At 41.4% G+C, this 22,485-nt stretch overlaps 2 long non-coding RNA genes across 2 annotated transcripts in view; one reads left to right on the forward strand and one right to left on the reverse strand.

The window, feature by feature from the left end:
* LOC121018176 (uncharacterized) overlaps positions 1-22,485 on the reverse strand; it is a 90,983-nt gene that overhangs the window by 37,139 nt on the left and 31,359 nt on the right. The gene's annotated exons all lie outside the window — the stretch shown is intronic.
* LOC121018177 (uncharacterized) overlaps positions 4,659-22,485 on the forward strand; it is a 49,106-nt gene continuing 31,279 nt past the window's right edge. The window contains exon 1 of the long non-coding RNA XR_005785060.1: positions 4,659-4,740. This is a non-coding gene — a long non-coding RNA (uncharacterized LOC121018177). The remainder of the gene's footprint in view (positions 4,741-22,485) is intronic.

The following is a 22,485-nucleotide window of genomic DNA, read 5'->3' on the forward strand; positions in this document are numbered from 1 at the left end:
TTATTTTATTTTATTTTATTTTTTTATTAAAAATTTTTTTAAATGTTTTATTTATTCTTGAGAGCGAGAGAGACAGAGTACAAGTGGGGGAGGGGCAGAGAGAGAGAGGGACACAGAATCCAAAGCACGCTCCAGACTCTGAGCTGTCAGCCCAGAGCATGATGTGGGGTGGGGCTCAAACTCGTGAACTACGAGATCATGACCTGAGCCAAAGTCAGATGCTTAACGGACTGAGCCACCCAGGCATCCCCCAGTACCTTGATTTTAGCCCAGTGAGGCTGATTTTGCCCTTCTGATCTCTAGAACTATAAGATCATTTTTTAAAAATAAAGTTTATTTATTTATTTATTTATTTTGAGAGAGAGAGAGACAGACAGTGAAGTGGGGGAAGGGCAGACAAGGAGAGAGAATCCTAAGCTGCCAGCAGAGAGCCCAATGTGGAGCTTGAACTCACAAAACCATGAGATCATGACCTGAGTCAAAACCAAGAGTCAGATGCTTAACCAGCTGAGCCATGCAGGCACCCCTCCAGAACTATAAGATGATATATTTGTGTTGTTGAAGCAACCAAGGTTTTGATCACTTGTAACAGCAGCATTAAAACTAACACAATGGGTGATGGGCAAAACCTGGGGGCCAGGGGGAGTATGCATCAGTGAGCCCAGCTGTGGCAAAGTAAATGTCACAGAGACTGGGGAGGTAAAGCCAAATGTGTCAGGGCTTACAGTAGCTTAATAGCCAGCTCTTTGGCTAACTGTTTCATTTCTTGGTTAAACTGGTGATGGCCACCCCTTACTATCCAAGCCTGTAGAGAAAGGGTAGCAGGCAGTGTGGGCAAACTTGCCCAAAGTAAGACTTTTGTGTTTTTCCTAGTCAGTCACACTATGATCCTGAGAACTAATGGTCGCTAGAGTCCCCATTATAGTCACTGCTGGGGAATTCTGTGGGCTTCCTGACACTTAAACTATCAGAATTGCTTCTCAGACAGACTGTCTGAGTGTCTGTCTTCCTCTTATGAATTCTCAGAAACTCAAAACTGAAGTCTATTTTGCTTCCATCCTCAGAGCTGAGAAAAAAAGGAAATACCTCACTATGTGTAAGTAAATAACACAAGATGATCATGTTAGTAATGATAACGATACCATTTGAGTTTCCTAAGAACACTTTACGAAACTTTGTAAACCTCATTTCTTTTAGTCATTATGATCCCATAAAGTACGTACTATTATTATCTTCAACTTACAGATGAAAGAACTAAAATCCAGAGTGATTAAGGAACTGCCCCACAGGACAGAGCTAGCCAAGTGGTAACCCAGCTCAATCTTACTCCAAAGCCCATGTGTTGTCTCCCATGGCTGTAAGTACCACACTACTTCCCCAGAATTAGCTGCAGATTGGAAGGCTCCAGTTTTCTCTAGCTCTCCCAATACCAGGGCAGAGGTTTTGACTGAACATTACTTGTTGTGACTAAAAAACATGGTCCAGAAACCTAACAACATTCTTTCAATCCTAACCACCATGCTATATTGGTGCTCTACGTGCCATTCTCTTTTTAGGCTCTCCCAGCCAAATATATCCATCTCTTCATGGCCTGACTTCCCATCACCTCTTCCTTATTTCTTATCAAACCCCATTTGTCATGACTAATGGAGGAAAGAAGGAGAAAGGAAATAGGGCAGAGGAAGAGAGGGGCTGGGCTATGCTGATGCAGTGGTAAACGTCCTGAGTCCTTTGTGAGAAAGGGCAGAACTGGTGCCCAGCAGCTCTAGAAACTGAAAGCTGGGGTCCTTTAGTTCAGGGCCAAAACTAGCTACCAGCTCATGCTTTCTTTTCCCTGTATGCCTATAGCCTAGTCCTGCTGGGGATTCTGAGATCCATCTTACCAGAAGTAAAGAGGTAAGCCATAGGAGAAACATGAAGAGAAGTGAAAAAAAAAAAAAAAAAAAAAAGAGGCAGAGAGATTCAACAGAATGTAGCTCCAAGTCAGTTTCGTTTACAATTTCTTGATGGCTTGCCCTGAAAATCCCACCCCCTGCTGTGCCTGCCCTGCTTTGTGCCCTTAAGGATTCCATACTGTCACTGGCCTACATCAGAACTCTTTCTCCCTGGGGAAGATAGATGTCAGTCTATCTGGTCAACTCTATGCTAGACAGTGCTCCAGTCACAGGTGATTCAGAGATGACCAAGGAAGATGTTCCCATCCAGATGAATCTTTCAGGATCAAAGTCTTATGTAAAGGAACCCAGAAAGCCTTTGCAAAGGCAATTAACTGGACTCTCAGAGAAACCAGAAGGTCTAGGCTTTGAAATAGACTGACACATTTGTTTTACCTCTAAAGTTCCTTACGTCTGGCAACTCAGACCCTCCAAGTGCGTGCTTAATCTTCAAGGGTGCAGGTTGTCATGCAGGGAACATAAAAGTTTCACATTGGATGCTAATTCTGATCAACTGGTAGTGGTTGCCTGGAATCCTATCTTGAGAAGGACTGTGAAACCCCATCAGGGCTGAAGCAGGAAAAGGGCTGTGGTAGATGAGCAAAGCCTGCCACATATACTTAAGAGATAAGTGGTGACTAACTGCTACACATTACTCTCCCAGCCCTAACATAGATTCCACTACGTTTTCCACAGTCGTTTCCTACCTGCTCATTTCCCAACTAGGCAACAAGTTCTAGAGAAGGTGGCATTGCGCAGTGGAAGGAGCACTGGAAGCTGTGCATAGAAGTCTTTCTTTCTCTTCTTAAGCATGGCATGGTGGAATGGAATGAGCACAAGGTGTCCAGAATCAGAGAGAGGAGGCTTTGGAGCTAGGCATCCACTGTTCTACAGACTGTCCGATCCTGCACGTGTGACAGTGGATTCTTGTTTTTCATGGTAGTTACGCTCTGTGAAGTCTCTAAAAAAACACTGAATTAGCAAATACTGAACTATTATTACTCCTAGGGGAAAAACAGGGGTAGATTCCTGCGGGCCTCCAGTCATGACATTTTCATCAGCCAATCAATGTATAGCTTTCGTGCTACGTAAGTTTCTGTTTAAAGACAGAATATTTAATGTATATTATTGACTCACCTCACAGCCAACAGCACTATAACTCTTGCCTAAACAAAGCTTATCTGACACATATTTTCAGCGTAAGGCACGTCACAGCCTTCGTGGGCTTAGGAACGCCAGACAGCACTTCAACATTACAACTGAGGCCATTTTAAACAGTGAAGTCATCAACAAACAGCACAAAATGTGAAAAATGTAGCACTAAATACACTGCAAAACGGAAACTTGTTTACAGTGTGAGAGCTGAAACAGAAAGGTTTCAGAGTGTTGCTTTTTTTTAGGTTAGCTGGGAACATGCACTCTGAACAACTCAATTTTCTCACCACGGTGCACATGTCTGTAAATACTGCGAAAGCACTGGGGGTATTGATTTAGGCTTACAAATAAATTTTAGTGACTAGGCAAATTTGCAAATACAGATTAAGTGAATAATGAAGACGGACCGTACTTACCCTCTTTAAGCCTCCCTGTGAGCCATAATGCTACCTCCCTGACCCTACAGATTAAATGAGACAAGGTATGTAAAATGCTTCACATGGTTGCAGCTAGTTTTTTTTTTTCAACTTTTCATTTGTTTATTTTTTTTGAGAGATATAGAGAGAGAGGGAGAGAGAGAGAGAGAGAAGGGAAGGGGCAGAGAAAGAGGGAGAGAGACAGAATCTCAAGCAGGCTCCACACTGTCAGCACAGAGCCTGATGTGGGACTCGAACTCACAAACTGTGAGATCATCACAAACTGTGAGACCTGAGCTGACATCAAGAGTCAGACGCTTAACTGACTGAGCCACCCAAGCACCCCTCCAGCTAGTTCTTTATCCCATATATTTGCATCTTCACCTTTTATACCTTGTCTGCCATGCTTAACCCAGACGGATAAGTAGGCACAAAGAAATTTCCAGCCAAACGTACCATTTTTATCCCTGGAGCATTAACCAAAAACGACTCCCACTAATGCAAGCAGGAAGGAGGTATTTCAAACTTTTACAAAGGACACGCTCTGGGGGCTCTAACGTGCAGCGGTCGGCACAGCCAGGACACCCCAGGATGGGACTGAAACAGGTAGGTGAGATGCAGTGCTGTGTCTTGTGGCCGTGCCATCTGCCATCCCTGCTTCTCTCTGAGCACCTGCTACACTTTCTGCTTCTCTTGGTAGACAGCTTTCCGCTCCTCTCTCTGGCTTCCTTGTACCCTCAGAATTTTGGCTCAAATGTAGTTCTGGCTCTTACAGAGCTGATTCCAGCCTGACTTTACATGGCTGGGGCACACCTGTAGTCTTTGCCTGTCTAGTACTATTCCCCCACCTCCGGTAACACTGTGACTGTACCTCTGGCTTCAGGGTTGGCCCGTGACCCAGGCCATTGACTTTCTCCTGATAATTTGATACTCTCTTAGTTATGGTCTATCACTTCCTTTGTCACTTTGTATATCTTTTTTGCTACCTCCTAAGGCTTTTGTTTGCTCAGAGCTCTTGTTTATTCATTGCTTCTGCTTACTCATGAAGTCTGAATACTGCCTTCTCTTTGTGTCTTTCAGCTTCTGCTTTCACTGCTCATCTTTTCTTATTTCTCCAGTTCTGATTCCTGAAAGAGAAAATCATTGGCACAGCTAATTGCCACCTTCTTGAGTGAAACTTCCATGCCAGGATACTCTATAGGCTCATGTCCAGCCTATTGATCAGCTGCTCCTAGGTAAGTGCCTCCCATTGTCCAATAAGCTGCAAGCAGGGTTGTAGAGGTGGGAGGGGTGCATGTGGTATGGAATGTGGTCACCTATGTTTATGGATTGATATCAAGGTGGTTATCCAGATGCCTGTGGTTTTTTTTTTTTTTTAAATATAATTTATTATCAAGTTGGCTAACATACAGGATATACAGTGTGCTCTTGGTTTTGGGGGCAGATTCCCGTGATTCATTGCTTACATACAATACCCAGTGCTCATCCCAACAAGCGCTCTCCTCAATGCCCATCACCTATTTCCTCTCTCCCCCGCCACCCCCATCAACCCTAGCTTGTTCTCTGTATTTAAGAGCCTTTCGTTGTTTGCCTCCCTCCTTCTCTGTTTGTAACTTTTTTTCTCCTCCCTTTCCCCATGGTCTTCTGTTAAGTTTCTCAAGTTCCACATATGAGTGAAAACATATAATATCTGTCTTTGTCTGATTGACTTACTTCACTTAGCATAATAGCCTCTGGTTCCATCCACATTGCTGCAAATGGCATGATTTCCTTCTTTCTCATTGCCAAGTAGTATTCCATTGTATACATAAACCACATCTTTATCCATTCATCAGTTGATGGATATTTAGGCTCTTTCCATAGTTTGGCTATTGTTGAAAGCACTGCTATAAACATTGGGGTGCATGTGCCCCTATGAATCAGCACTCCTGTATCCTTTGGATAAATTCCTAGTAGTGCTATCACGGGGTCATAGGGTAGTTCTATTTCTAAGTTTTTGAGGAAGCGCCACACTGTTTTCCAGAGCGGCTGCACCAGTTTGCATTCCCACCAACAGTACAATAGGGCTCCCATTTCTCCACATCCTCTCCAGCATCTGTTGTTTCCTGAGTTGTTAATTTTAGCCAGCCTGACTGGTGCGAGGTGGTATCTCAGTGTGGTTTTGATTTGTATTTCCCTGATGATGAGTGATGTTGAGCATCTTTTCATGTGCCTGTTAGCCATCTGATGTCTTCTTTGGGAAAGTGTCTATTCATGTCTTCTGCCCATTTCTTCACTGGATTATTTGTTTTTGGGTGTTGAGTTTGGTAAGTTCTTTATAGATTTTGGATGCCAACCCTTTATCTGATATGCCCTTTATCTGATATGTCCTTTGCAAATATATTTCCCATTCTGTCAGTTGCCTTTTAGTTTTGTTGATTGTTTCCTTTGTAGTGCAGAAGTTTTTTGTCTTGATGAGGTCCCAATAGTTCATTTTTGCTTTTATTTCCCTTGCCTTTGGAGACATGTCAAGCAAGAAATTGCTGCAACAGCTGTCTATGTTTTTTGAACACCCCGAGTCCAATCTATGAAGAACACCTATTAACTCTACTCTGGAAATGTATTTAGAATGTAATCACTTCTCACCACGCCTGCTGCTGCTACCTGTTCCAAGCCACACTGCCTCTCACCTGCCATGAGGTCACCTGCTTCTCTACTCTGTACTCTATTCCTCACATAGCACCCAGAGTGATTCCCTGAACACCCAAACCAGGTCATGTCATTCCTTTGCTTCACATATTGCAACGTGAATTTCACTCAGAGCAAGACCTAAAGACCTGGCCCCCATTATAATCTGACTTCATTTTTACCACTTTCTGTCTTGCTCACTCTGCTCCAGTCACACTGTCTGCCTTGCTTTTCCTCAGATCATCCAGGCATGCTCCCATCACAGGGCCTTTGCTCTCACCGCCCCACCTGTCTGAAGCATACCCCGCAGATACTGGCTTGACTGACTCCTTTAGATCCTTACTCCCCCACAAGGCATGCCTGACCAACCTATTCAATACTACACCTGTAGTATCAAATGCAGTACTGTAAGTACTATAGTATTAAACACGATAGTTCCCCATATCCATTCCTCTTCTCCTACAGTACTTTTTGTTCCTCTACTTACCGCTTTCTAACATACTATCTAAATTATGCATGTTATTTATTGCATGTCTCCCCCAGCTAGAATGTAAGTTCCACAAAGATAGAGATCTTTGTCTGCTTTGTTCCCTTTGTTCCCTTTGTATACTGAGGATTTAGAATAGTGTCTGGCCCAAGCACTCCATAAATATTTGCTGAATTAAATTGAATTCCTCGGTAGGGAGCTATATACGTGGCAGGTACACTAAGGTTTCTCCATGCAATATAGAAGATCTCTTTCAGGGAAATTTATAACACTAAGTGCACGTATTAGAAAAGAGGAAAAATCTCAGATCAATCATCTAAGCTTCCGTTGAAGAAACTAGAAAAAGAACAAAATGAACCCAAAGCAAAAGAAATAATAAATAGCAGAAATCAATGATTTTTTTAAAGTTTCTATTTAAATTCCAGTTAGTTAACATACAGTATAATATTAGTTTCAGGTGTACAACATAGTGATTCAACACTTCCATATAACACCTGGTGCTCATCACAAGTGCCCTCCTTAATCCCCATCACCAATTTCACCCATTCCCCCACCTACCTCCCCTCTGTAACCATCAGTTTGTTTCTATAGTTAAGGAACTGTTTCCTGGTTAATCTTTCTCTTTCTTTTTCCCCTTTGCTCATTTGTTTTGTTTCTTAAATTCCACATATGAGTGAAATTATATGGTATTGGTCTTTCTCTGACCGACTTACTATGCTTAATACCCTCTAGCTCCATCCATACTGTTGCAAATGGCAATAGAAATCAGTTTTTTTTTTAAACAATACTATGAACAACTCTACACACATAAATTTGACAACTTAGATTAAATGGACTGATTCCTTGAAAAACACAAACCAACCAAACTCGCCCAATGTGGAATAGATCATTTGAGTAGCACTATAACTATTACAGAAATTCATACCTATTAGGATGGCTAAAATAAAAAGTAACACCAAATGCTGTTGAAGATGCAGAGAAACCAGATCGCTTGCTGGTCCCACTGCGGGTGGGACTGTAAAATGGTACAGCCACTCTGGAAAAGTTTGGTAATTTTAAAAAAAACACTAAACATCCATGGGGCACCTGGGTGGCTCAGTCGGTTGAGCGGCCGACTTCAGCTCAGGTCATGATCTGGCAGTTTGTGAGTTTGAGCTCCATGTTGGGCTCTGGGCTGACAGCTCAGAGCCTGGAGCCTGCTTCAGATTCTGTGTCTCCCTCTCACTCTGTCTCTCTCTCTCTCTCTCTCTCTCTCTGTCTCTCAAAAAGAAGTAAACATTAAAAAAAATTAAATTAAAAAATTAAAAAGAACACTAAACATACAACCCCATACAACCCAGCAACTGCACTCCTGGGTGTTTATCCCAGATAAACGGAGACTTCCGTTCACACAAAAATCTTTACATGAATGTTTATAGCAGCTTTATTTATAATAGCCAAAAGCTGGAAACAACCCAGATGTACTTTAGTGGGTGAATGGCTAAACAAATCAGGTATATCCACCCCATGGAATACTCAGCAATAATAAAAAAAACAAAAAACCAAAACACATTATTGATACATGCTACATTTTGCATACTATGTGAAATTGCACAAAGTGAAAAAATTATGAATTTTGAGAAGTTAAAAAAAGACATGTTATGTGGGGAAAAAAAACAAGAAAAGTACCTATTGTGTGATTCTATTTATAGAGCATTCTTGAAATTCTATAACAAAATTACAGAAATGAAGAACAAATTGATGGCTGCCAGGGATAACAGACTCAGTAGGGGTGAGGAGAATGGGACAGAGTTGCCTTATAAAAGGGCAGCATGGGAGGGGTGCCTGGGTGGCTCAGCTGGTTAAGCTTCCAACTTTGGCTCAGGTCATGACCTCGAGGTTCCTGGGTTCAAGCCCCACATCGGGCTCTGTGCTGACAGCTCTAAGCCTGGAGCCTGCTTGGGATTTTGTGTCTCCCTCTCTCTCTGCCCCTCCTCCACTCACGCTCTTTCTCTCTCTCTCTCTCTCTCTCTCTGTCTCAAAAATTAATAATGAAACATTTAAAAAATAAATAAATAAAAGGGCAGCATGGGGATTCTTGTGGTGATGGAATGTTCGTATCAACATCAATATCCTGTTTGTGATACTGTACTATAGTTTTGCAAGATGTTACCAATGGAGAAACTGAGTGTATTAGTTAGGGCTCTCCAGAGAAACAAGAACAGGGTTGTAGATACAGATGTGAATATTGATATAGATAGATAGATAGATACAGGTATGTAAGAGGGGATTGATTGAAGGAAATGGTTTGCATGATTATGGAGACTGAAAGTCCCATGAGTATGCATATTTATTTGTATAATCATGTACATCAGACACAGGGAACCGTTTGGAAGAAAAGACACCAAAATAACAGTAGTCATCTCTTAGTAGTAGGATTATAAGCATTCTTTCCTTCTTTTTTCTTTCTCTCTTTCTTTCTTTCTTTCTTTCTTTCTAAAAAAATTTTTTTTCAACGTTTATTTATTTTTGGGACAGAGAGAGACAGAGCATGAACGGGGGAGGGGCAGAGAGAGAGGGAGACACAGAATCGGAAACAGGCTCCAGGCTCTGAGCCATCAGCCCAGAGCCTGACGCGGGGCTCGAACTCCCGGACCGCGAGATCGTGACCTGGCTGAAGTCGGACGCTTAACCGACTGCGCCACCCAGGCGCCCCTCTTTCTTTCTTTTTAACTTATGGGCATTTTCTTATTTTTGTATAGTGGACACATATTACATGAGCAATTTTCAAAGTACACCATATTTTTAAGACATTGTTTAGACCAACCTTTAATCCATTGCCTGAAATCTGCAATCATCTCCAAATCATTAGTCATTTCAGTCTTTTATATCATAGAAATTAATATTTCCCAAAGTGGCCGAGGTAGCTCCAATTATTAGAAATGAGAGCTGCTGAAAGCAAACGTCTGTACTGCCTGTGCCCTCAGAGGGTTTAAGGACATGGATTTGGTCCTAGCACAGGTCAATTAACTTGGCTCATTCCCAGGGCAAAAGGGGGAAGGGACACCCCCCAATGTTCACAAAGGCTATGCATTACTCAAACATTGTCCACAAGAGACACGGAACATGTGAATGTGACACAAATCCATCTCTGCTCTGCACCCCTTCTCACACTGGACAATTCCTCATTTCCTCAAGTGGTCAGCAGGGAACACAAACAGATTTTAAAATATGTAGTTGTTACAATCAATAGCCAAAAATGAAAGCATGAAAAAAGCAATCCATTCACAACCAAGACCTTGAATCCCCACTTAAACTTTTAATGTCTGCCTAACACAAACCATAAAGAAAACCCCAAAACCTTAATGACACAGTAAAAGGAAATCAGACAAGATGGGGAGTTAACCTTGCTCATAACAGGAGAGACCAAACAAATGTGAAGGTAACGCTTCCTGTTGACAGACTTTATGCAATGCTAATTAATGGAGCATTAAGAGTTTTATAACTATAAAATACAAAACAATGGTACAATGCACCTGAAAAGAAGCGTACAAAAAGGTTAGTGTTCTGGGAGGAAAAAAGATCATGTTTCAGAACTTCCCTTTCCTGCATTTAAAAACACTGTGATATCACAGACCAGCCATGATCAGAACTCTCGGGCCGTTCAACTCCCAGTTGACGGGTCTGTTCTGAATCAGCATGGTGAAGGAGAACATGCGGGAAGAGGCCAAGGCTGATGACCACAGTGGGTGTCTCGGGAGGGTTTGTTTGTGAGACAAGGTAGCTCAAGTAAAATGAAGCTTATTTTAAGACTCTGTCAAGTAATTTCACCTCACTGAGGATGGAAGCAGAATAGTAGGACCTCGGTGCACTAAAACCACGGACCAAGGCAACTCTCTCCACAACTGAAGGACCCTTTCTGGTCCCTCCCTGATCCCCCAGCTCTGGGCACTGGTTAGGCCATATCACAGTCCACAAAGTTCCAGCTCCTGAAGCAGCAGCAGCCCTGGAGGATGTTCATGCCACGTCTTCCCTTTTGTTCTGCTAGTGTGGGAGGCAGTAGCTATTTGCTGAAATATAAATCTCTGGTTTTCCTAGCTTCCCCTTTTGCTGCTTTTCCAGCTTTCCAACTGCTGTGTAACAAATTCCCTGAATTAAATCCCTTCTGTTTAACATGTCTACAGTGGCTCCTCTTCTCCTGACTGGACTCTGATTGCTACATGGCCAGCTCTAGTGCTGAGCTTGGTTTGGTTGTTTTGAGCCAGAGTGCGGAAATCACAACCTGTTTCTCTTGTGGGCAGGTATCCATTTCTGATCCAAAAACAAAAAAAACAAAACAAAAAACCCACGTTCAGGGCATGGCTATCTTGAGTAGATGATTTGTCAGCCCAAATGATCTGGTGCAGCTGAGAACAAGACAGTCCAGAAGTCGGTAGCGCTGGGGATGGATGGGAAGTATGGGGGTGAAGAGGGTTGATGATTGAGGAAGGAAAACAAAGAGATTTGAGCAGTTGCCCCAACACAGCACAAAATCTGATATCAGAAATCTAGAAAGCAATCAGTGAGTGGTAATCACTGTGGTAACCAACTGGGTCAAACACCAATGGCAGGTACAGTTGCAGTCACAAGTAGTAGAATCCAGAAATAGGACTGAGACAGGCTGGAACAGGAGATGGAAGACACTTCTGAAATGTCAGGGGCAGCTATCAGAGATGTGCTTACACAGTGGTCTGCATAGTGGTCGAGCATAGTCACATAAAGGACTTGAGAGGAATTACCATTTGTCTGAGTTTGCCCCCAATGTGACATATTCCCCAACCCACCCTTTCTTCTTATTTTCCTAACAATTGCCTTTTATTTCATAATTAATATTTTTGTTTTCTTAATTTTGCTTGAAGAGTTTCTCCTTTTTTAAGCAATAAAGTGATATGTTAATTTTAATGTAATGCATATTAGAATTTATAGATAAATGACAAGAAATGTATATAGTTCATCTGTAATCCAACCCTCCAATGTTAACCTTTCAGACTATTTTTATGTCTCCATATTCATATGCATATGCCTATGGTCCTATGTGTATATTTTATTATTTTTTTATTTTTTATTTTTTTTGAGGGGGGGGGAGAGAGAATACGAGTGGGGGAGGAGCAGAGAGAGAGGGAGACAGAGGATCCAAAGTAGGCTCCACACTGACAGCACAGAGCCCAATGTGGAGCTTGAAATCACGAACCATGAGATCATGACCTGAGCCCAAGTCAGATGCTTAACCGACTGAGCCACCCAGGCACCCCATTATGTGTATATTTTAGAACCAAAATTACTTTCCTTCTTAGGGGGAAATATGAGGGAAGAGTCTTATAATACTGGATTTTTAAAAAATGTAGACAGATTGAGGGGCATCTGTGTGGAGCCTGCTTGGGATTCTCCCTATCCCTCTCTCTCTATCCCTTCCTCCTCTTCTCTCTCAAAATAAACATTGGGGTGCCTGGATGGCTGAGTCGGTTAGGCATTTTACTTTTAATCTTGGTTCAAGTCATGATCTCACGGTTTGTGAGTTCCAGCCCTGTGTCTGTGCTGACACTGTGGAGCCTGTTTAGGAGTCTGTCTCTCCCTCTCTCTGCTTCCCCCCCAACCCCACTTGCTCTCTCCCTGTGTCTCAAAATAAAGAAATAAACTTTATAAATAAATAAATATTTTTTAAAAAGTAGACCAATTGACCAAATTAGAAATGTGAGAAATAAATTCAAATCCACACAATAAATTAATACATGAGAAATTTGTTGAAATAAGCAACAAATAAATGAATCCCTGTCAAGCCATAGGGGAGAAACTAGATATTATTTAAAAGAATATAAATATATTAAAAGACTAGAAATATATAACCCACTATATTTTGCCACAATAGATATGGAGGAGTTTAACAATTAAACTGAAATCTATTTTCATTTGAAGATAAAAATTTCAAAAATGTATCCTAAAATACAGAAGACAATCCAATAATATTTCTTTCCTAAAAGAAAACAAAGTATCAATGTTGGCATATTGAAACTCTTGAAGAAATCATTACTGGCAAGGTCAGTGTGGTTTTTATGCTGTAAAACACAAAGCCAACTATTTAATTAAAAAGTGAATTCAAGACAAAGAGCAACAGAATGAGAAACCACTGAAAAGAAATGTCAAATAAAGTTTATTATCTGTAATATATAAGGGACTGATAGAAATATAAAAACTCAGTACCCTTTTAGGGAAAGATAAATAGCCAACAGCTATAAATAATAAAAAATTTTAAAAGTAAATAAACACCTGGGAAAACCCCCAGTCTCAGTAATAAGGAAGGAAGCTGAATTTAAAACAATGATGAGGTGACAATTCATTGTATCAAAAGTACAAGTGAGAGGTGCCTGGGTGGCTCAGTTGGTTAAGCATCTAACTCTCGATTTCAGATCAGGTCATGATTCCAGAGTTGTGGAATTGAGCCCCACATCCAGCTCTGTCTGTATTGACAGCGTGGAGTCTACTTGGGATTCTCTCTCTCCATTTCTTTCTCTGCCCACCCCCACCCCCTGCACCTTCTCTCTCTCTCTCTCTCCCTCTCTCTCAAAATAAATGAATAAACTTCAGGGGTACTAAGGTGGCTCAGCTGGTTAAGCGGCTGACTCTTGATTTCGGCTCAGGTCATGGTCTCATGGTTTGTGAGTTTGAGCCCCACATCAGGCTCTGCACTGACAGTGTGGAGCCTGCTTGGATTCTCTCTCTCCCTCTCTCTGCCCCTCCCTGCCTTTCTCTGTCTCTTTCAAAATAAATAAACTTTAAAAAAATTTTTTAAAATAAGTAAACTTAAAAAAAAGTACAAGTGAGAAAGATCCAATGTTAGCATAGTAATGGGTAAACAGGCATTTGAACATTGCTGATATCACTGCAAATTAAGAAAACCCTCCTAAAAAGCAACATGGGATATACATGTTAATCCTACTTTGGGAAACAAAAAAGAAAAAGATTTTAAAAATGATTTTTTAAATATGTACAACTTACTTGTGTGGAAAACTGGATATAAGTCAAATGCCCCAAATAGAGGCAATAAGTCATTATGAAAACATTGCTATATTAAAATTGTTAGAATATTGAATTGCTAATAAAAAACAATAAATCTGTGAACGATGTGTATTAATGGAAAAGGAAAAAATAGTATGCAAACGACTTCCTGTTAAGACTATGTAAACATTATGTCTACACAACAATAAAGATTAAAAAAAAATTTTTTTTAACGTTTATTTATTTTTGAGACAGAGAGAGACAGAGCATGAATGGGGGAGGGTCAGAGAGAGAGAGGGAGACACAGAATCTGAAACAGGCTCCAGGTTCTGAGCTGTCAGCACAGAGCCCGACGCGGGGCTCGAACTCACGAACCGTGAGATCATGACCTGAGCCGAAGTCGGACGCTTAACCGACTGAGCCACCCAGGCGCCCCAACAATAAAGATTTTTAAAGGAAGGAAGCAGAATCTCATAAATGGTGACTATTTTATGAAAAAAAAGGCTTCTTTGTAGTTCTTCTTGATCCATTTGGAATTTTTTTTGCCTGGACCAACAACAACAAAAAACCCACTGCATATATTATGATGCAGTTTTCAATTAATCTTCCCAGATAATCAATTATGAAATTTGGCAGGTGACATATCTCACAATTCTCTATCCTAACTCCAACCCATCCACATTCTAGAACTCCTCAGAAAATCTGAAATTTAGAATGGAAACTCCTACAATTTGGTCATTGTACTGGATTCTGTGGTATACCACCTCCTTAGATCTCCCACTCAAGACTGAGACACTCATTTCTCCAGCTGCAGGGGGAGTTGGCTGACAACTCTCAGATGAGCATCTCTTCAAGAATTGCCCTCCCTCAGCTGAAGAAAGCTGCCTTGCCCAAGGTTGTGCCCACTGGCCTTGGGAGCAGCCACCATCTAATGTCTGGCCAATCATGAGGGTGGGGGGAGGTCAGACTCTCTTGCTCAAGGAAGCACAGAGGAAGCACAAGGAAGCCTTCAGAGGAAGGGTCATCTCATCCCAGAGCTCCGGATGGAAGCCTTTGTTGTAACTGTTTACTTCTCCCTCTGTCCAACTTGTCACCAAGAGATACCAAGCCTAAGTCCCCAGTACAGCACCATTCTTCTGGGAGAGCAACCAGCCACTTGATGACAAGTTGATTACACTGGAAGGGGCAGTGATTCATTTTGAGTGGAATGGATACGTATTTGGGGTATAGGTTTGCCTTTCCTGCCCTTAGGATTCAGCCAGTACCACCACCTAAAGGCACACAGTGTTTGATCCACAAACATGGAATCCTGTGTAATATTTTTATGGGACCCAGGAGCCATTTCACACACAGTAGCTGCAACAGTGGCACATAACCGTGGGATCCACTCTTCCTATTTCATACCACACTACACAGAAGCTGTCAGCTTGACAGAGTGATGAAATGGCCTTTTGGAAGTACAACTGAGCTACCACTTTGGAGGTGACACCTTGCAAAAATGGAGTGCCGTCTTCTAAGATGCAGCATACACTGTAAATCAACAATTATTGTAGGCATAATACGTGGTTCTGGAATCGAAGGGAAGGAAGTAGGAGTGGCTCTGAGCCCTGCTTACCATCACTCACAGTGACCCACTTGTGGTATTTATGCTTCTTGTCCCAGCAAGTCTAAACTCTGTGGGTTTAGAGGTCCTGGTGATTGACTCAGAAACTCTTTGCCAATGTTGATGGCAAATGGAGATGAGAGTGAGGGAAAAGAAAATGGGCTGGAGAGGAGGGAGATGAATATCAGTTGCAACCTTCAGACCAGGAGCAGTACCAAGGGGCCTGGTGACTGTAGTTTGTCCTAGTAACCTTACTCTTGTAAATTTCCCTGGCAAAAGACACCAACAGGGATACTGGAGGAGTTCTCAGAACTTATTATGCAAAGTGAGTGGATCCAGTGCAAAGGGTTTGCTGTAATGAATGCTGTGGTGTGCCACTCAAGTCCTCCTTTCTGGATTGAGGCAATCAGACTCTCAGCTGCTAGCAATATTGGCAGCTGATGGCCCTCAGATGAACTGCTCTTTTGATATTGTCCTCAGCCAGGGAGTCACCTTGCTCACATGGAATGATGAGTCCATGCCCAGGGACGAAGGCTCAGCCTGCTTTGCTCCAAGGCAGGACAGAGTTCCCCGCAGGACTGACTGAGAGACCCATGTTGTGACTTCACTGCAATCCAACTCCTCCTTCTACCCAGCCTTACTTCCTTCACTCTTCTACTGGTATTGAACCCCTGGGCACTCTCCAGTAAACTTCCCGCAGACAAACCTCCATCTGAGAGTCAGTTTCTGGGGGACTCAGTACGCAAGAGTTACATCAGTTTTTTTTTTTTTAAACAGAAAAATACTGTCTAACACACAGGCTTTGTGTGGCTATCACATATATAGATATTAAGAATCCCTGGGTGATCTACATCTGGAAAGCTCATTGACCTTACCAGTAACATTGATGCTATTTCTTCTCCTTTTGGAGACTTTGTTTTCCTGGGACCCCATTGGAGGTGCTGAATACTAGAAGCAGCCAGGAAGTCTCAGTTCCGCTTCTGTCTCATGGTCATTTCTTTTCTTCTTCAGCTCTCTGGCTGTGCCAGGCCCTGAGCTTTTCTATCCCATCTTTCCAGAAAGCTACTAGCTGTCACTTGTCTCCCTCCACCCACAGTCAAATAAGTTCCAGATGCTGAGGGAGTTGTGGGAGTCTCTCAGTGTCACCAGGAGGAGGGGAGCTTAAATTCCTCTGGTTACCAATCACCATCTTGTTTGTTTCTTTTGTTTGCCCCCACTGATTTTTCTCTCGTGATCAGAGTTAAGTCATTGTCTTGCCACTGGGATTTCAACACCCTTTTGTAGTAAATCTCTGTATTACAGTTTCAAATGTTATTATTATTATTATTATTATTATTATTATTATTATATCATTACACTTAAAAATTTCTGAATGACAAAGCTATAAATGAGAACAAAGCTCTTTTTTTCCTTCCTATTTTCCTTCCTTCCTTTAGTAAATGTCTTGTGTACCAACTGAGTCATCTCATAAGTGAAGCTGGGCTCTACCTACCCTTATTTAAGGTTATTAAATGTGATATTAAGGACACAATCATTCCTTCTTGCAGATTCCCTAGGGTCCAAAGTTGGCAGCAGATGGCTGCTCTGGCTGAGTCTTGCAGCACACATCCCACTGGAACAACAACCCAGAGCTCATGTCCTTGGATGGAGAACATATTAACAGCATTCTTTTTGTGTAGGAAGGCCTCCAAGTTTTGTAAAGGCCCACTATATTTAGTGTAATAAAGTGAAATGTCCCTAACCAGTAGATTTCTATCAACCAGTCAGTCTTCAAAGGCCAACTGGACAGGGAGGCTGGAAACCACAACCCAGGCCCCTCCCCAGTAGCTCCTTTAAGAAATCAGGCCCTCTTGGGCACTTCGACATCAAGAGCCACATAAAATTGGCCCTTCTCCATCCTCATTTTGTCGTTGACCTTAGTCCTCAAGCCTGGACACACTTCTCAATCTTTCTACAACCTTCAGGTTTCTGACCTTGGGATTCATTCTTCTACAGACAGCCTTGCCTCTCCCTCAGGGCCGTTTGGGGTCAGCAGAAGGAACTACTGGTCCTCTTCAGCACAGTAGCTCAAAGAGCAGTCTTTTCAAATGGAGAAATATGTAGAGAAGGTAGACAAAGACTGTGACTTTTAATATGATTACTCTTTCAGTTTCAGAACCCTTCTTGTTTCTTGCTCATCTTTTGTATCTGATGTAAGTACCATTTCTCTGACTTTGACTGCAAACTTTTTTTTTACTCCTGAATCAGGACTCAGGCTCCCTTACATGGGGACAAATCAAAGAAAGCTGAAAGAAGTAAGAGAAGTTGAACCCCAGAACCCTGGAATATTCTGAAATTGGAGACACCAGGTGCCTCTGAAGATGGGAATGTGGCATAGGAAGAAAAGATTATTTCAAAGTCTTTATAATGACCAGTTAAATGCCTAGATCTTTTTTGCAACAGCACAGCCAAGTGACTACCCTTTCACCACCCTAAAAGAGGCCAGGCAGTTTCTTCTTTTGAGAGGCTGGGTCAAAGGCTCTAGGTCTGGTGCACCAGACACAGTGGAAGACAGAGGATTAAATGAAACTCTCTATAAGGAATGATGAACTCCTGTCACCCCCACCCTCCAGTCCCTTTCACCTGATAAGCTCCCAGAAGGCTAGAAGCCAGTTTATAAACTCCCATGCAAAAGAATTCCTCTGACTGACTGACTGACTAGCTTAAGAGAAAAGATCTTCACATAATGACATTTGGAGGTCCCTCCCCCCAAAAAAGATATGTTAAATTACTGTGAATCCTAACAGTCAACAAGCTCTGCCTATTCACAGGGGGGCATTTAAGTGTCTCACTCTTTAATATGAATAGACAGCCATTTATGAAAAGTCACTAATGTGAAATACAAACAAAAAGAGTTCAGTGGGAGATGACATGTAGGGAGTAAAAGAAAACTTCAAACATCAAAATTAATATCCTTAGAGAGGTAAGAGAAGATACTGCACCCACAGAGCAAGGACAAGATGTCATTTAAAAACAGAGCAAAACAAAAACAGGAATGGGGGAAGGGGACAGTCAGAGAACCAGATAGAACTTTAAAAAGCTAACAATATAAAATTCACTAGAAGAGTTAGAAGACAGAGTGAAGAAAATCTCCCAGGAAAGAAAAAAAAAAGGAAAGATAGGAAGAGAATTATATCAGTTTAAGTGATCCAACAATTGAATCAAGAGTACTAGAAAGAGGGAGCAGAGAAAATGGAGGGGAGAGAATGCTGAAAATAAGGACACACATTAAAAAAAGAATATCCATGGTAATTTCTCAAAACTGAAGGAAAAGTGTTTTCAGACTGAAAAGGGTTCATTGTGTTGAGTTCATTCCACACAATAGATGATAAAAGACCCTGTTCTAAGGTGTATCAACGTGAAATTTCAGAACATTTGGAAGGAAGGGAAGATCTCAAAACCTTCCAGAGAGTAGGAGGTGTTAGCATCAAATTTCTCAAGAGCAAGGTGAAAAGCTAGGTAACAAAGAAGCAATGCCTTTAAAATCCCAAGGGAAAATAATTTCCAACCTATAATCCTATACCCAGACTACCATTCAAGTGTGCTGCTAAAACAAAGGCATTTTTAGACATGCTAGGTCTCAAAAAATTTTATTTTTTATGAACTTTTTCTCAGGAAGCTATCACAGGATGAGCTCCACCAAACGAAGTGAGTAAACCAAAAGGAAAATATGAGATCTGGCAAACAAGGAATCCAACAAAAGAGAGATGCAGAAGAAATTCCTAAAATGATGTAAAAGGGAAGTCTTGGGATGGCAGCTGGACAGCTGGCCTAGAGAGCTACCGGTCCAGACCTAAGCTGAACAATGGAAAGCACCAGAAGAGGTGTCTGTGAGAAAAACAAACAAACAAACAAACAAACAAACAAACACAACACTGATGGAGGAGAAATTTACAATTCTGTCAGAGGACTTGAGTAGACATTAATGATTGCCCTATGAAACTGAAATTTAAAAAAAGATAATTATTAACCTAAGGGAAAACAAAACTATTATGTAAGATACAAAGCGAACAGTGAGCAGCTCACCTGTGAACAGTATTTCCATAGGCATAATAATCTAAACACTAAAAATGAGTTTAGCCAAAATTGTGATATAATTATAATGGGAGGATGGTTGCAGCTGAAGGGTGTGTGTTGTAAAGGGTGGTATGAGAAAGCAAAATCCTACCCTATGCCATAGGAAATGAGATAATACCTAAATTGAAAAGTCAAGGGAAAAAAAAGCAGAATAAGCACCACAAAAAATAGCTAAACGATGTGAGTATGGTTGGCACTGCACAGCAGAAATCACAGGTGGGGAGGAGTGGGCAGAGACTGCCACTTTGTTTTGCTACCGTTGTTAAAAGCTTTGTATTTTATTTTATTTTCTACTACGTACTTGTATATTTTGATTTTTAGAAAGACTAAAGAAAAAAAGTGAGTGAGAGAGGAAATAAGGGAGAAAAGAAAGTTAGAGTAGAAAACGTAAGATGAAGTCAGACGTAATATTAGATCTCGTACACATCATTGCTAAAGATAGGCTGAAAATTTGACTCTGAGCTTTTTAGCATCCAGCACAAAGTGGGAAATGTAATCATTTATACAATTTCACCATGTCCAAGAGATAAAAACAAACCACTTACTCAGGAGAAATCTATCTATTCCTGGTACTGAGATCTGAGAGACATTTTTCCCATCTGTCCTCCTAAAGAGGGCATCATGTGACCTAGTGAACCACATCCTCATCAACTTGCCCAGTAAATGCCCAGTAAGTGCAGTAAGTTTCATTGAGCTGTTCGTTATGATGGCTCTCAGTGTAGGTTGGTGACAAAATGCCAGAGCAGAGTCCAGTAAAAGCATTTCTGTGAGGAGATAAAAATCTGCTCACCTCAGAGAGCACAGAAACATGGTGGCTAGCATGTGGGCCTGACTTCCAAATCTGCATCTTGAGAAAGCTACTTAACTTCTCATCTATAAGATGGGCCTAAATATTATCATTTCATAGGATTTTGTGAAGATTAAATAAGTTTATGCTTATGAAGCTCTTAAAGCAATGCCTGGCATATATAAGCACTCAAAGAAAAAGATAGCTATTTTTCAGAGAAATGTTTTTTTTAATTTTTTGTTAACATTTATTTAATTTTGAGAGACAGAGAGAGGCAGAGTATGAGCAGGGGAGGGGCAGAGAGAGAGGGAGACACAGAATTCGAAGCAGGCTGCAGGCTCTGAGCTATCAGCACAGAGCCCGACACAGGGCCCGAACTCACAAATCGTGAGATCATGACCTGAGCCGAAGTCGGACACTCAACCGACTGAACCACCCAGGCGCCCCAAGAAATGTTTTTTAAAAATGGATTTTGCGGGCGCCTGGGTGGCGCAGTCGGTTAAGCGTCCGACTTCAGCCAGGTCACGATCTCGCGGTCCGTGAGTTCGAGCCCCGCGTCGGGCTCTGGGCTGATGGCTCAGAGCCTGGAGCCTGTTTCTGATTCTGTGTCTCCCTCTCTCTCTGCCCCTCCCCCGTTCATGCTCTGTCTCTCTCTGTCCCAAAAAAATAAATAAACGTTAAAAAAATTTTTTTAAATAAAAAAAAATGGATTTTGGGGCGCCTGGTGGCTCAGTCAGTTGAGTGTCCTACTCTTGATTTTGGCTCAGATCATGATCTCACAGTTCATGGGTTCGAGCCTCACGCTGGGCTCTGTGCTGACAGTGTGGAGCCTGCTTGGAATTCTCTCTCTCTCCCTCTCTCTTTGCCCTTCCCCCACTTGCTCTCTCTCTCCCTCAAAATAAATAAGCTTAAAAAAATAAAAGAATAAAAATGGATCTGATATGAGAAGACTACACTAAACAAAACAGTGAGATACTGGTGAAGGGATAGATACATTCATTAATGGAATAGTATAGGGAAACAAATCCACACAAATATAACCAAGTGATTTTTGACAGAAGTACAAAACATTCAATGGAGGAAAGATAGTCTTTTCAACAAATGGTGTTAGAGGAATTGGATGTCCATAGCCAAAGAAATGAACCTTAATGTAGACTTCACACCTTATACAAAAACTAACTCAAAATGGAGCATATATTAAAATTTAACATGTCAGGGTGCCTGGGTGGCTCAGTCAGTTAAGCCTCTAGCTTCAGTTTGTGAGTTGGAGCCCCACATCAGATTCTGTGCTGACAGCTCAGAGCCTAGAGCCAGCTTTGGATTCTGTGTCTCCCTCTCTCTCTCTGCCCCCCTCCACTCTGTCTCTCTCTGTCTCTCAAAAATAAATAAATGTTAAAAAAAATTTAATGTAATATGTCAAACTAGAAAACTCTTAGATAAAAACAAAGGAGAAAATCTGTGGAACCTAAGGCTAGGTGAAGATTTCTTAGACATAATACTGAAAGCATAACCCATAAGAGAAAATTTGATAAATTGGACTTCATCAAACTTAAAAATGTTTGCTCTGCTCTATTAAGAGCAAACATGTTGGGACACTTGGGTGGCTCAGTTGGTTGACCGTCCAACTTCGGCTCAGGTCATGATCTCACAGTTTGTGAGCTCAAGCCCTGCATCAGGCTCTCTGCTGTCAGTGCAAAGCCTGCTTCAGGTCCTCTGTCACCACTTCTCTCTGCCCCTCCCACACTTGTTCTCTCTCTCTCTCTCTCTCTCTCTCTCTCTCTCTCTCTCTCAAATAAAATAAAACATTAAAAAAAATTTAAGAGCAAACCTGTCAAAAAGATGCCGTTAAGAGGATGAAAAGACAAGACACAGACTGGGAGAAAGTATTTGCAACCCAAAAAGTATTGCAGAAAATATCTCAACCAAACATCTGTAAGGGGCCATAAAGAACTCTCAAAAATCAGCAGTAAGAAAACAAACAAATCAATTAGAAAATGGGCAAAAGAAATGGAAAGACATTTCTAGAAAGATGACATACAGTGGCAAGTAAAAATATATTCAACATCATTAGGTATTAGGGAAATGCAAATTAAAACCACAATGAGATTTCACTATACAGCTATGAGAATGGCTAAAATAAAATATAGTGACAAAACCAAATGTTGGTGGAGAAATTGGCTCTATCACATATTGCTGGTTGTAATGCAAAACAGTATAATTACTCTGCAAAATGGTTTGGCAATTTCTTTACAAAACTGAACATATACTTGTCACATGAACCAACAATCAATACTCCTGGGCATTTATAC

Source organism: Herpailurus yagouaroundi, unplaced genomic scaffold (assembly GCF_014898765.1).
Source record: "Herpailurus yagouaroundi ecotype Mexico unplaced genomic scaffold, PumYag 218, whole genome shotgun sequence".
Classification (NCBI taxonomy): domain Eukaryota; kingdom Metazoa; phylum Chordata; class Mammalia; order Carnivora; family Felidae; genus Herpailurus; species Herpailurus yagouaroundi.